Source organism: Drosophila suzukii, chromosome Y, assembly GCF_043229965.1.
Source record: "Drosophila suzukii chromosome Y, CBGP_Dsuzu_IsoJpt1.0, whole genome shotgun sequence".
Lineage (NCBI taxonomy): Eukaryota > Metazoa > Arthropoda > Insecta > Diptera > Drosophilidae > Drosophila > Drosophila suzukii.
This window is the reverse complement of record NC_092085.1, coordinates 1,414,033-1,425,791: the sequence shown is the minus strand read 5'-3', so window position 1 is coordinate 1,425,791 and position 11,759 is coordinate 1,414,033. Positions and strand designations below refer to the sequence as shown.

General features: G+C 36.7%; 1 long non-coding RNA gene across 1 annotated transcript; it reads left to right on the top strand.

Moving 5' to 3' along the window:
• The first annotated feature begins 7,350 nt into the window (after window positions 1–7,350).
• On the top strand, window positions 7,351–8,331 carry LOC139353666 (uncharacterized). The gene is made up of 2 exons (XR_011604885.1): window positions 7,351–8,027; window positions 8,096–8,331. It is a non-coding gene; the product is annotated as an uncharacterized lncRNA (long non-coding RNA).
• Window positions 8,332–11,759: the final 3,428 nt, after the last annotated feature.

Sequence of the window (11,759 nt, the reverse complement as noted above, 5' to 3'; positions counted from 1 at the left end):
TGGAATTCAAAATCCTGAGAGTGCCGACGAAGTAAATACCGTCAAAAATCAAATAAATAAAAATCGTTTGAAATATAAAAATTTCAAGCCCGCCGTCGTTGAGTTATCCGACAAACAACAGATAAACAATATAGGTACTGATCAATTAGACGGACTAAAGGAAAAAATAGTTCTCTATATTGAAAAAGAGCATTCAAAGATAAATATGCAAATTCCTTTTAGAACAGACATAAAGGGGGAAATAAATCTTATTCACGACAGGCCAATATACGGGAAACAATATCCGTACGCTTTTTCTGCCACCGACTTCGTGAACAGCGAAATCAGTAGAATGCAAGCAGAGGAAATTATAAGGCCTAGTCGAAGCCCTTATAATTCACCAGTTCTGGTAGTACCAAAGAAAGGAGAAAATCAAGACGGAAGCCGTAAATTAAGACTCGTCATTGACTATAAAAAATTAAATGAAAATACCATACCTGACAGGTACCCAATGCAAGACCCATCAGTAATTCTATCTAATTTGGGAAAAGCAAGATATTTTTCAACAATAGATTTAGAATCAGGTTTTCATCAGATATTAATGAAAGAATCTGATGTAGAAAAAACATCCTTTTCAATAAATAATGGAAAGTACGAGTTTTTAAGAATGCCATTCGGACTAACAAATGCACCAAGAATTTTTCAGAGAGCAATGGACGACATCCTAAGAGATCAGATAGGGAAAACATGTCATGTCTACATGGACGACATTATAATATTCTCAAACTCGATTGAACAACATTATAAAGACTTAAACAAAATTATAGATATACTATTAAAGGCAAACATGAAAATCTCTTTAGAAAAATCAAAGTTTTTCAAACGCTAAACCAGTTTTCTAGGATACATCGTATCTTATAACGTCATCAAGACAGACCCAGAAAAAATTGACACCATTATTAAATATCCGCTTCCAAAAAATATTCGGGAACTAAGAAGTTTCTTAGGCCATACGGGCTATTATAGAAAATTTGTTTTAAATTACGCCTCTATAGCCAAACCTCTAACAAAATATCTTGGAGGTCATAATGGCAAAATTTCAAAAAGAATGTCAACAAAAATGTTAATTCAGCTGGACGACCCAGCTATTAAAGCTTTTAACGAGCTGAAAGAAAATCTCATTGCTCAAGTAGAATTAGTTCAACCGGATTATAATAAACAAGGAAGAACGCTATAGTCGAGTACCTCGGCTATCAGATACCCGTTACTCAGCTATATGGAGATATGCAAGCAGCAAAGCGAGATTAAAAAAATTTTTTTTTGGATCAATCGATAGGTATCGACGAGACCAATACATTTTAGTTAAAATTTTTTATCTAGCATGAAAATTGTGGGCGTCACAGGTCTTCGCGGTTTGTGGGCGTTAAAGTGGGCGTGGCAAATTTTATTTTGGATCAATCGATAGGTATCGAAGAGACACATACATTTCAGTTAAAATTTTTATTCTAGCATCAAAACTGTAGGAGCCACAGTTTTGGGCGGTTTGTGGGCGTTAGAGTGGGCGTGGCACTGTGCTGAAACAAACTTGCGCTGCGTAAGAAGCTCAGGAATCTGCACGCCAAATCTCAATAGCCTAGCTCCCATAGTTTCCGAGATCTCAGCGTTCATCCGGACGGACAGACAGACGGACAGACGGACAGACGGACATGGCTAGATCGACTCGGCTAGTGATCCTGATCAAGAATATATATACTTTGTGGGGTCGGAAACGCTTCCTTCTGCCTGTTACATACTTTCCGACGAATCTAGTATACCCTTTTACTCTACGAGTAACGGGTATAATTACTCTACGAGTAACGGGTATAAAAATTTACCCTGACCACCGACGCTTCGGACGTCGCAATTGGTTCAGTATTATCTCAAGAAGGTAAACCAATTACTTTTTTTTCAAAAACCTTGACTAAAACGGAACAAGCTTATGCAACTAATAAGAAGGAACTTTTAGCCATAGTATGGGCTCTTAAAAATCTAAGAAATTACTTATACGGAGTGATTGGAATTGAAATCCAAGCCGATCATCAACCATTATCTTTCGCAATCTCTGATAAAAATCCTAATATTGAAATGAAACGCTGGTACTCCTTCATAGAAAGTTTCACTCCTAAAGTCATTTATATGCCAGGTACAACTAATGTAGTTGCAGACGCCTTGTCAAGAATTCAGATCAACAACTTAACTGACAGTAACGAATCGGTCTCAGATCAAATCACTCAGCATTCAGCAGAGAGTAGTTTTGAGAATGTTATACAAGAAACCCGTAAACCCTTAAACCAGTTTAAGCAACAATTGCTATTAGCAACGGGGAGGTAGGTATATCAATACATGAGTCGATTAATATATTCGAAAATACCAGACATATAATAGAATTTGACACTCCCGAAAATTTGATATCAATCTTAAGAGAATATATTCCTCCTAATTTAACGGTAGGTATTCATTGTACTTTAGAGGACTTTTATAGAATTCAAAAACCACTTAAAGATAATTTTGTGAATAAATTTTTGTATACAAAAATATTTTTCCAAGATGTAGAAACTCCTGAGGACAGAGCACTTATAATCGAAGAAACACATTGCAGAGCACACAGGGGACTTGACGAAAATTATAAACAAATCAGTAGATTGTATTATTGGCCAAACTTACTTACAAAACTAAAAGAATATATAAAAAATTGTAAAATTTGCAATGAAAACAAATATAACAGACACCCAACTAAAATTGGAGAAGCCCCAATCCCGAGTAAAGAAGGCGAAAATTTACACATCGACATATATTACGCGCAAAGTCTAACTTTCATAACTTGTATTGACGCTTACTCAAAATTTTTAGTAGTAAAAGAAATCCAAAATAAATTAAATATCGAAAACAAAGTAATGGAACTTCTTCAACAATTTCCACAAGCCAAAGTAATAATGACCGATAATGAACCAAGCTTTACCTCGGCCCAATTTAAATCTTTTGCACAAAGGTGCGGTTTAACTTTACATTACGCAGACCCGAGGCACAGTACCTCAACGGCCAAGTTGAAAGGGCACATTCTACACTAACAGAATTAGCTCGATGCATTAAAGAAGAATTTAATCTGACCGACTATTCCGAAATAGTAATAAGAGCCGCTCAAGAATATAATCAGAGCATTCACTCTACAACGAACCAAAAACTTTTTGACGTACTATATAATAAAATAGAGCACGATAACATTCCTCAAATTTTAAAAAATACACAAGAGAAAATGTTAGAAACACATAATGAAAACAGAAAAGAAAAAGTATATCATGTAGGACAGGTAATTTATGAAAAGAAACACGGGGAAAGAAATAAATTTAAAACTAGATATAAAAAACAAGTAGTTAAAGAAAATTTACCTAACAAAATAATAATCAACAATAGAAATAGAATTATTCACAAAGATAATATAAAATTCTAAAAATTTATGTTACTTTTTTTTCCTTTTCCAGAAAATGTTTTATCAGGTGCTCATACTACACCTTATTTTATTAACAAAATCAGAAATAATAGACTATACAAGTCACGAGTATCTTTTATTCAAGGACAATAAAGACGTATTGACGTACGATTCATACGCAGAATTATTCCACGTAACTAACTTAAGTTTTTATAAAGAAATAACAAAATTGGAATCAGATAATATAAAAAGGGATACTAATAAAAGGTCACAATGGGAAATTAAATATGACATAGAAGTAATCGAATTAATTTTATCCCAATTAATATCAACTAGGTCAAAAAGGGGGATAAATGAGATAGGCACTGTGTGGAAATGGTTAGCTGGAACTCCGGATCATGATGATTTTATTAAAATACAGAATAAAATCGATGAATTAATTGAAAATAATAATAAACAATTTATTATCAATTCCAAACTGTTTAAAGAAATAGAATCTCTTTCTGATGATTTTAAAAATGTTTTTATTGATCAAGATTTACCACTGCGAAAACATCGCTTACGATTATTAACATTTGATCTGCAAAATTTAATTGACACAATCACAATAGCAAAAATTGACGTTTTTAATACCAAAATATTAAACAATGATGACATTATGGAAATATTAAAACATGAACAAAAACAGGTAATTATCGCTGACTTAATGGACATATCTGTTTTTAAAATCGCACTGCATAAAGAACTTGTAATAATTTATATAAAATACCCAATAATAAAAAACAGATGCGAAATATATTACGCTAGAGCGATTTCCCAAATCGATGGGAAACTAGTATTAGGCAATCAAGTCGCAAAATGCGCAAATATGTTTTATGAAATGTCTAACTTTAAGAACGAACTTTTTAATAATTATTGCACTTTAAATAATGAAAAAACTTGTTTTACCCGCTTATTAAATGGCGAGAAATCCACTTGTAAAAAAATAAGAGAGAAAAATAAAAAAATAGACATCATACAAGATGGTGCCATTCTTATAAATGGTAACAATATTGTGAACAACTCTCATTTAAACGGTTCATTTTTGATAACATTTAATGGTACAAGCGAAATTAATAATATTTCTTATACCAATTTGGAAAACAAAATTCTTTACTACTTAACTACGAACCACTTCAAAAATTATGAAATATCCGATTACATATTATCAAATAACTCAGAACTTTCTTTAGATAATATAAACATTTTGAATCCTTTCATTAAAATTAATAATACCAAAATATCACTTACCTTTACATTATTAATTTTAATCATTATATATTTGATTTTTTTACTTATTATAAAATACAAAAATGTCATATTATTTGTAACCAAAAAACAACGGCCAGAACCAGAAAAATCTATTAACCAAGAAAATTTTTTAACAGAATTAAGAGATCAATTAAATGAATTTCATATTGAATTGGGACGATCCATTTTAGAAGGGGGAGAGTTATCCAACCCGTGAAACGGTTCCACTTATGGAATTTATAAACAAATTTTTGAATTCAATCTCAGCTATGTTACCCTTGCCTTCAGCGACATTGCCTTTGTTTAAAGACTCTGCCTTTGCCTTTGCCATTTACTTCGAGGGCCGCGCTTGACCGTCCTGCTAAGATAAATAAACCAATCGTAAAGTAAACACAAGCTTCCGTTCGAAGCCCAAACTTTTCCGTTCAAAGCCCACAGTATTGCGTTCTAATTCAGAACATATTGCGTTCCGATTTTCAATCAAATTGCATCGGTCAGCATAATTTCATTTCACAACGAGATGCGACAGTTTCAGCATAAGCTTTTATTTTAAACAAAAATTAAAGTTCTGGAAGCTTAAGAAAAGGAAAGCTTCTGTCCGAGGTTCATTGGAGAATTTTTTAGAATTAAGATTCAGTTCTATTTTATCCGAGACCGCGATCGGTTCACAATCTTTAAAAAGTGTCTTGTATTAAAAGAGTTTAAGAATAAAGGTTTATCACCCAAGTTTTAAAAATTAAAAAATAAATTTTTTTAATTCATCTATTAACGTCGAATTTAATTTGTGTGTGAGTCTAGCTTTGTTACACTTCATATTTGTTGGCATTTGTCTATGACGGCAGCGACGTTCAAATTGAATGACCGGCATTCGATTAGGCCTGCGAAATAGGGGCGCGGATTGGGATCCTGGAGATGGCAGGCTGGAACAGGCGTGAAAAACCAGTCCGGGCGACACTTATCTGAGTTATTCTAATAAGACACAACTGCCACAAAAAGATCTCAACAGTTCAGAAAGGAGCAGGACATGAATACCCAGACAAATCCGCAGCCGTGCCAAAAGCAGTCGACACAGTGGACCAGTCCAGTGTCAAAAGGCGAATACGCCCCGCGAAATCTAAGTGGATTAAGCTGAAGAAGTAAAGAAAGAAGTCTTTTTGAACAAATTTATTAAACTTCTGAGTTTTAAAAATATTGCTGCACACCTAAAATTACATTTAAACACGACCTTTAAACCGTAAAGAATTGTATGCCCCCCTCATATTTTTTTTAGCTGCTGTTTTTTTTTGTCTAACCTTTCCTTTGGGCACTTTTATAATTTAATAGGATTCCTAAAAAATTACCTTCACCTTTCCATATGGAAACTTTGTGTTTCCTCGATAGAGCCGCTTCTGAAGATTATTATCGAAAGATTGCCCCTTTAATAGCCTGTCTGAAATCGGTCTATAATATTTTAACAAATAAAGTTCGTTAAGTTGAATAGCTTCTGCTAATTTCAGCATGACATTTTTGTTATAGTGCAGACAAACGAGCACTTGTCTAGCTGAACACAGAGGGAAATTGGTTGGAACTCGAAGAAACTGCTTCTGTTTATTGGGCTCTCTGCCTTGGTTGTTTTGCTCAGTGTAGCGCTGAATGGGTGCTTGGCATTTATGGTGCGACTGCTCTGGAAAAAACTTTGTGCAACAATGGACCGAGTCCGCAAACTGGTGGCGAGGATCAGGAGGAGTTGGCGAAGTCCAGGCCATTTTGACTGCAGCACAAGCTGCTTCGGCGATTGTTGGCGGATTTAACGCAGTTCGCTTTATGGTCGCCAGTTGACTGTCGGAGTCAGGTTTCAGCCTTGTCCGCTGTCGTCTCCTGCACGGAGAAAAGAGCCGGCTGAAAAGTAAAACACAGGACTCCTATAGGTTTAAAACATTCTTGTACAGTCGGAGGCGAAGATAATATCGCAATCTATCAATATATGTGCTCTGCTATTCTTTACAAAGGTGTCCAAAAGTATGCAGCAAACTGCCGGACTAACAATATACCATTGCATACTTTTAGACATCTATATAAGCGATTTCACTGTGATTATTTGCCAGTGTGGTTATGGCTATTGCCAGTGGCCCAAGACGCCGAGGCGATGGCGAATCGGATTGGATCGGAACTGCTTAAGCTGGAACGGCTCTCAGTGGGCATTACGCTCCTCGTCGCCCAGTTCTCGCCGTCAGATGCAGTTAAGTATACAATTATTAATAGCTGCACTGCTCCTGCTCTGGCCCCATTCACTTCTCAAACATGAATCTAAAGCGATTCGCCTCTTTAACCAGTTCTGCAGCATCCTCTTCTGGCAAAGTCCCACGAACCCGACTTTGGACTGCCTTTTGAACCTAAAGTGTTTGAGGTTTCTATACCAAAGGACAAGCCTTTGCTTTTCTATTTCCAAAGATGTATCAAGGTTCTAGGAAGAATAAAACCGCGTCATGTCATGCATATGTTTTTTGTTTAAATGGAATCTGGTTTTTTGAATTGACGGCTAGTAGTAGGCTTAGTATCCCTGTTATTTTGTCGCCTATAATATTTGTCATTGAAAAATCTTTCACATTCATTCGTTGAACTGATTATCAATCATGTCTACTGCGAACATCTCTCGAATGCAGAGCGTAATCCTTGTGCAAAACCTACCGGATTGAAAACGCCATGAGCTGGAGGAACTATGCAAGCCCTTCGGGGAAATCCTAGGAACGATGGTGATGGGAAACGACGGGTTTGTGCAATTCGTATGTGAGGATCAAGCCGAGGACGCCATCGAGGCGCTGGACATGTCGACCTTTAAGTCAAATGTTCTTGCAGTCAGAAACGCATACTGGGGGAAAGTGTATATGTTCCTCCTACCAAGAAGAAGCGCGTTGAGGAGGACATGCCAGAGGAGGTTCAGGCAGAGGGTGCACTCAAAAAAAAAATCACCATAAATATTAGAAAATCGACCGTGATTTCAAAACGCCATTGAATTAAGAAATATTTTCTTGATTATAGAAAAAATGCCTACAATTTAAGGAATTCGCCATAATTTTTTTTTTTTTTGTAATGAAGAAGAGGAAGAATCCCACTTTTTCTTCAATTAATGGCGAATTTTTCTTGATTTTTTTTCTTGAAATAATGGTAAATTCTTACTTAAATTTAGGAAAGAAATACCCATATTTTAAGAGAAAGTGACTTTTTTTTATACATTTTGATGGTGGTCTAGCTGGTAAAGACGTCCGGTCAATAAACAATCGAACAAAAGTACCTGGTTCGAGCCCACGCCACGGCAAGTGTACCCTTTGTTTATTTATTTTTCTTTTTTTTTTTAATTTATGTAATTTTTATTCTTATTAGTTTCACTTTTCTATTTACCAAATTGTTTAAACGGTTGTTAAAAAGGTTTAGATTAGAATAAACGTTATTTGTATGCGTAAAGCTGGACCAAAAGCACCTTAGCCCTCTTTAGTCATTGTATGACAAGAAGCACGCGTGGCCGAATGGTTAAGACGTCTGGCTATGGTGTGAGCAGTTGCGGGTTCGAGTTCACGCCGGGGTTGTCTGAGGTAAGGATTTTTCCATTTGTTATATTTATTTATATGTTTATAAAAAGTATTTATATAAAATAAATCTTTAATAAATTCAGGTAAATATAAAAATTTTCAGACTGTAGTAATAATTGCCATTAAAATTAGAAACGGTTTTATCCATTTAAAATTCAACATTGGTATACAAAACCAACCAAATTCCTCAAATGTAAGGTGTAAAATGTAAAATGATGTAATCTTACATCATAAATATTTTTTTTCTTATTTAAATAAATTTTTCCTTAATTTTAAGGTTTTTTACCATACATTTAAGAAAAATTTGTCATTATTTCCAGAAATGGCAAACCATAAATTCAAGAAAATTATTTATTTAAAATAAAGGTGAGTCGCCGTTGGATGAAAATCATAGGAGATTTTCTTGATTTAAAGGCGAATTTCTTGATTTAAGGGCGATTTTTTTTTTGGGTGTGTGCACCAAGAACAGGAAGAAGACATGGAAATTGGATAAAGATGAGGGAAAGTTAGGGACGATTAAGATACACAGGACCAGGACGAAGATGATGACCAGGACGATGACGAGGACTACTAGGCTTTCTCCATTTGCAAGCAGGCAAAGCATTTAGCAGATAGTTTTGGCTAATTCCCGTAATTCGAATAATAATAATAATTCTTAAAACTTTGCCCTCGAGTCTGCTTTAAACTTTGCCGCTGCCCGCGAAAACCCGGGCGATGGGCATCTCTCTTTGGGTTCCAAAGGCCAGATGGTATCTCTCTTGATCTATGGCGCTGGCCAGGATTGGATTGGCTTCGCTTGGCCCTCGGGAGGCTCTCCGTTTTATTTGGCTTTCAACTTTTGGGCCAACTCGCATTATACGCATAATAACGGTCAAATAATTATGGAGATTTCAACGTGGCCCACAGCACAATTGCATTGACAGGAAGGGGGAGGGGCCAGTGGGGGAAATGGGGGAAAGCTGCTCCTAGCAAAATGTTGATTATATATTTGGACGTAGTTTTAAGTGAAACAGTGAGACCCCTGCCCCTACTCATCATAACTTAAGTCCGTTCCAAAGCAATTGCTACGTGCTCTGCGCAATGGAATTTTCTGTTTTCGCTCGTTGCTTTTTTCCGCATTATTTTATTTTGCGCTGGAGGAAACTTTAACTGCACCGGGCGAAAAGGGGGTATGAACCGCCCGCAGGCTAGTAAAATTTGGTTCCCAATAAAACCAGAATTAACAAGGAAGAACGCTATAGTCGAGTACCTCGACTATCAGATACCCGTTACTCAGATAACAAACTTTAAAATAAGTTAGCCGCGCACTTTGTTCTCTTTCCCTTGCTCTCATTTCTCGGCTCTGCTTTTGTTTCAGCCAGCGCCAAGAATGAGAAAGCAACACATAAAATAGACAAAAAACATTTATATTTATGTATGCTTGCTAAACATACACAATTTTAAGGCACATTCTGTATTTCAAAATATTTGGTTAAATAGCTTTGTTTGAAAGAATTATATTTGCCGCGGATATTGGGACAATCTATAGGTATTTATTAAGCTAATTCATATTCTTTGAAAGAGATAAATAAAGATGTACAGATCTTTAAAGGTTTTTGCCCGTCAATGTGACAAATGGATAAAGGGTTCATTATTCAATAGAATAAGTTAGCCGCGCACTTTGCTCTCTCTGAGCGCCGGCAGGCCTTTTTTCTTTGCCGCTAAGTTCGGCCGGCAACTATTTACATACACACACATACACGCGTAAAAACATTTCGCATTGTCTGGCTCTGACGTCATAGCTTTTTTCTTTGGAGGTTTGTGGGCGTTAGAGTGGGCGTAGCAAAAATTTCCAGTTCAATGATTAACGAAATTTATGTTTCGGCTTACGTATAACTAGGTGCCCCTGTGTGTGTGTCGTTGTGCGTGTGTGTGTGAGTGTGGTTGTGTAGATGAGTAAGTGAGTGCGTGACGCCTTGAAGGTGCCGCTAACGATGCCCCAAGCGGAATGCCGGGTTCATGGGTTACCAGCCACTGCGACTTGCCACTTCTCAACTAAATTGCTCAAAGTCGATTTGTCCCGAGACCGATATCCTGCAGCAAATAAATGTTATATAAAGTGCGTTGGTAAGTGCGTAAAGAGAGGAGGATGTTGGATTCAAATTCAATTTTGGATTCTCGATTAAAATTCTCGAACCCGAAAGCATATCCTGCAGCAAGTTAGTGTTATGTAGCAGGGGATAAAACATATTCATGCGCAGAAAAAAACATGTAAGGATCAATTTAACAAACGCATAGTAGCTTAGATATCACTTTTACCATTTCTTGGAAAAGAGCGAGATAGCGCTTTAACTACTCTGGGTAAGAGCGAGGTAACATTATTAGGTATAATTCTTATCGTTTCTTGAAAAAGAGCGAGAGAGCACCTAAAATACTCTGGGTACGAGCTTGACAGCAATAATCGAAACTCCCTGGAATAGAATAGGAGAGCAATAGCAAGATAGCGATCGCATTCAAGTAATATGTATAATTGATACTGCTCTTCATCAAAATGATCATTAAGTCTTTTCAGATCTATCCAGGTATACAGTCCTAAATATTTTATTTATCCATTGAATATTGGCCGCATCAGTAAATAATCCAAGGAACCGGCCCTCTGTCGGGGTAAAGGGTTTTCCTAATTAACCATAACTTATCATCATATCAGCACCGATAGTTCTCCAGTTCTCGCCGCATAAACGGCAATTGGGAGGCGCGTGCCTCGAAGGAAGCGAGAGGAGAGGAGGACTCTGATGGGCGGACACCGGGACAGAGGACCTTCCTGCCTCGAAGGATGCGGCTAGAGATGCGTCGCGACGTGTCGGAGGCTCATTAAATATGGATGTCTTGTACATAGCAGCTGCGTGGCGAGGTCCTGAGCCCGAGCCATTCAATTAAGGCGCATTTTGTTGCCTCTCTAATCTGTTTGAAATATTGACCATGCGCAAAATGGTGTCAGCCGGGCCCAAACTGAAACTGAAAAGGAAAAGCTCTCGCAGGAGGAGTTGAAGTGAAGTTGGAGTGGATGCAGCGCCAAAGCAAATATGTTCAGGCATGCAAAATAATGAAGTTGAAGCGTAATTAATTTTCAGTTTGTGCTGTGCCGTGCTGTGCTCGGCCAAAACGGGTTCAAGATCTCCCGGGAACTAGTTCACACATTTAAGGCCAAAATCCTGGGGGCACTTTTGCTTAAAGTGCTCAAACAGGACGATGGTTAAGTGAAATATTAATGGATCCACTCAGTTTTAAAATATTCTGCTCAAAGGTGCTCGCAAATAGTTTGGCATAACTGCGAGCTATTTTCGCTTGTCTGATATTCAAAATTAAATCCATTTTAGATTATAATCAACTCAGCTTTATTTGACGATGGTCCGCCTAATGAATTAAATTAAAGTTTCGGTTTCTTATTTGCTTGCTCGCATTTAAGCACAATTTATTTG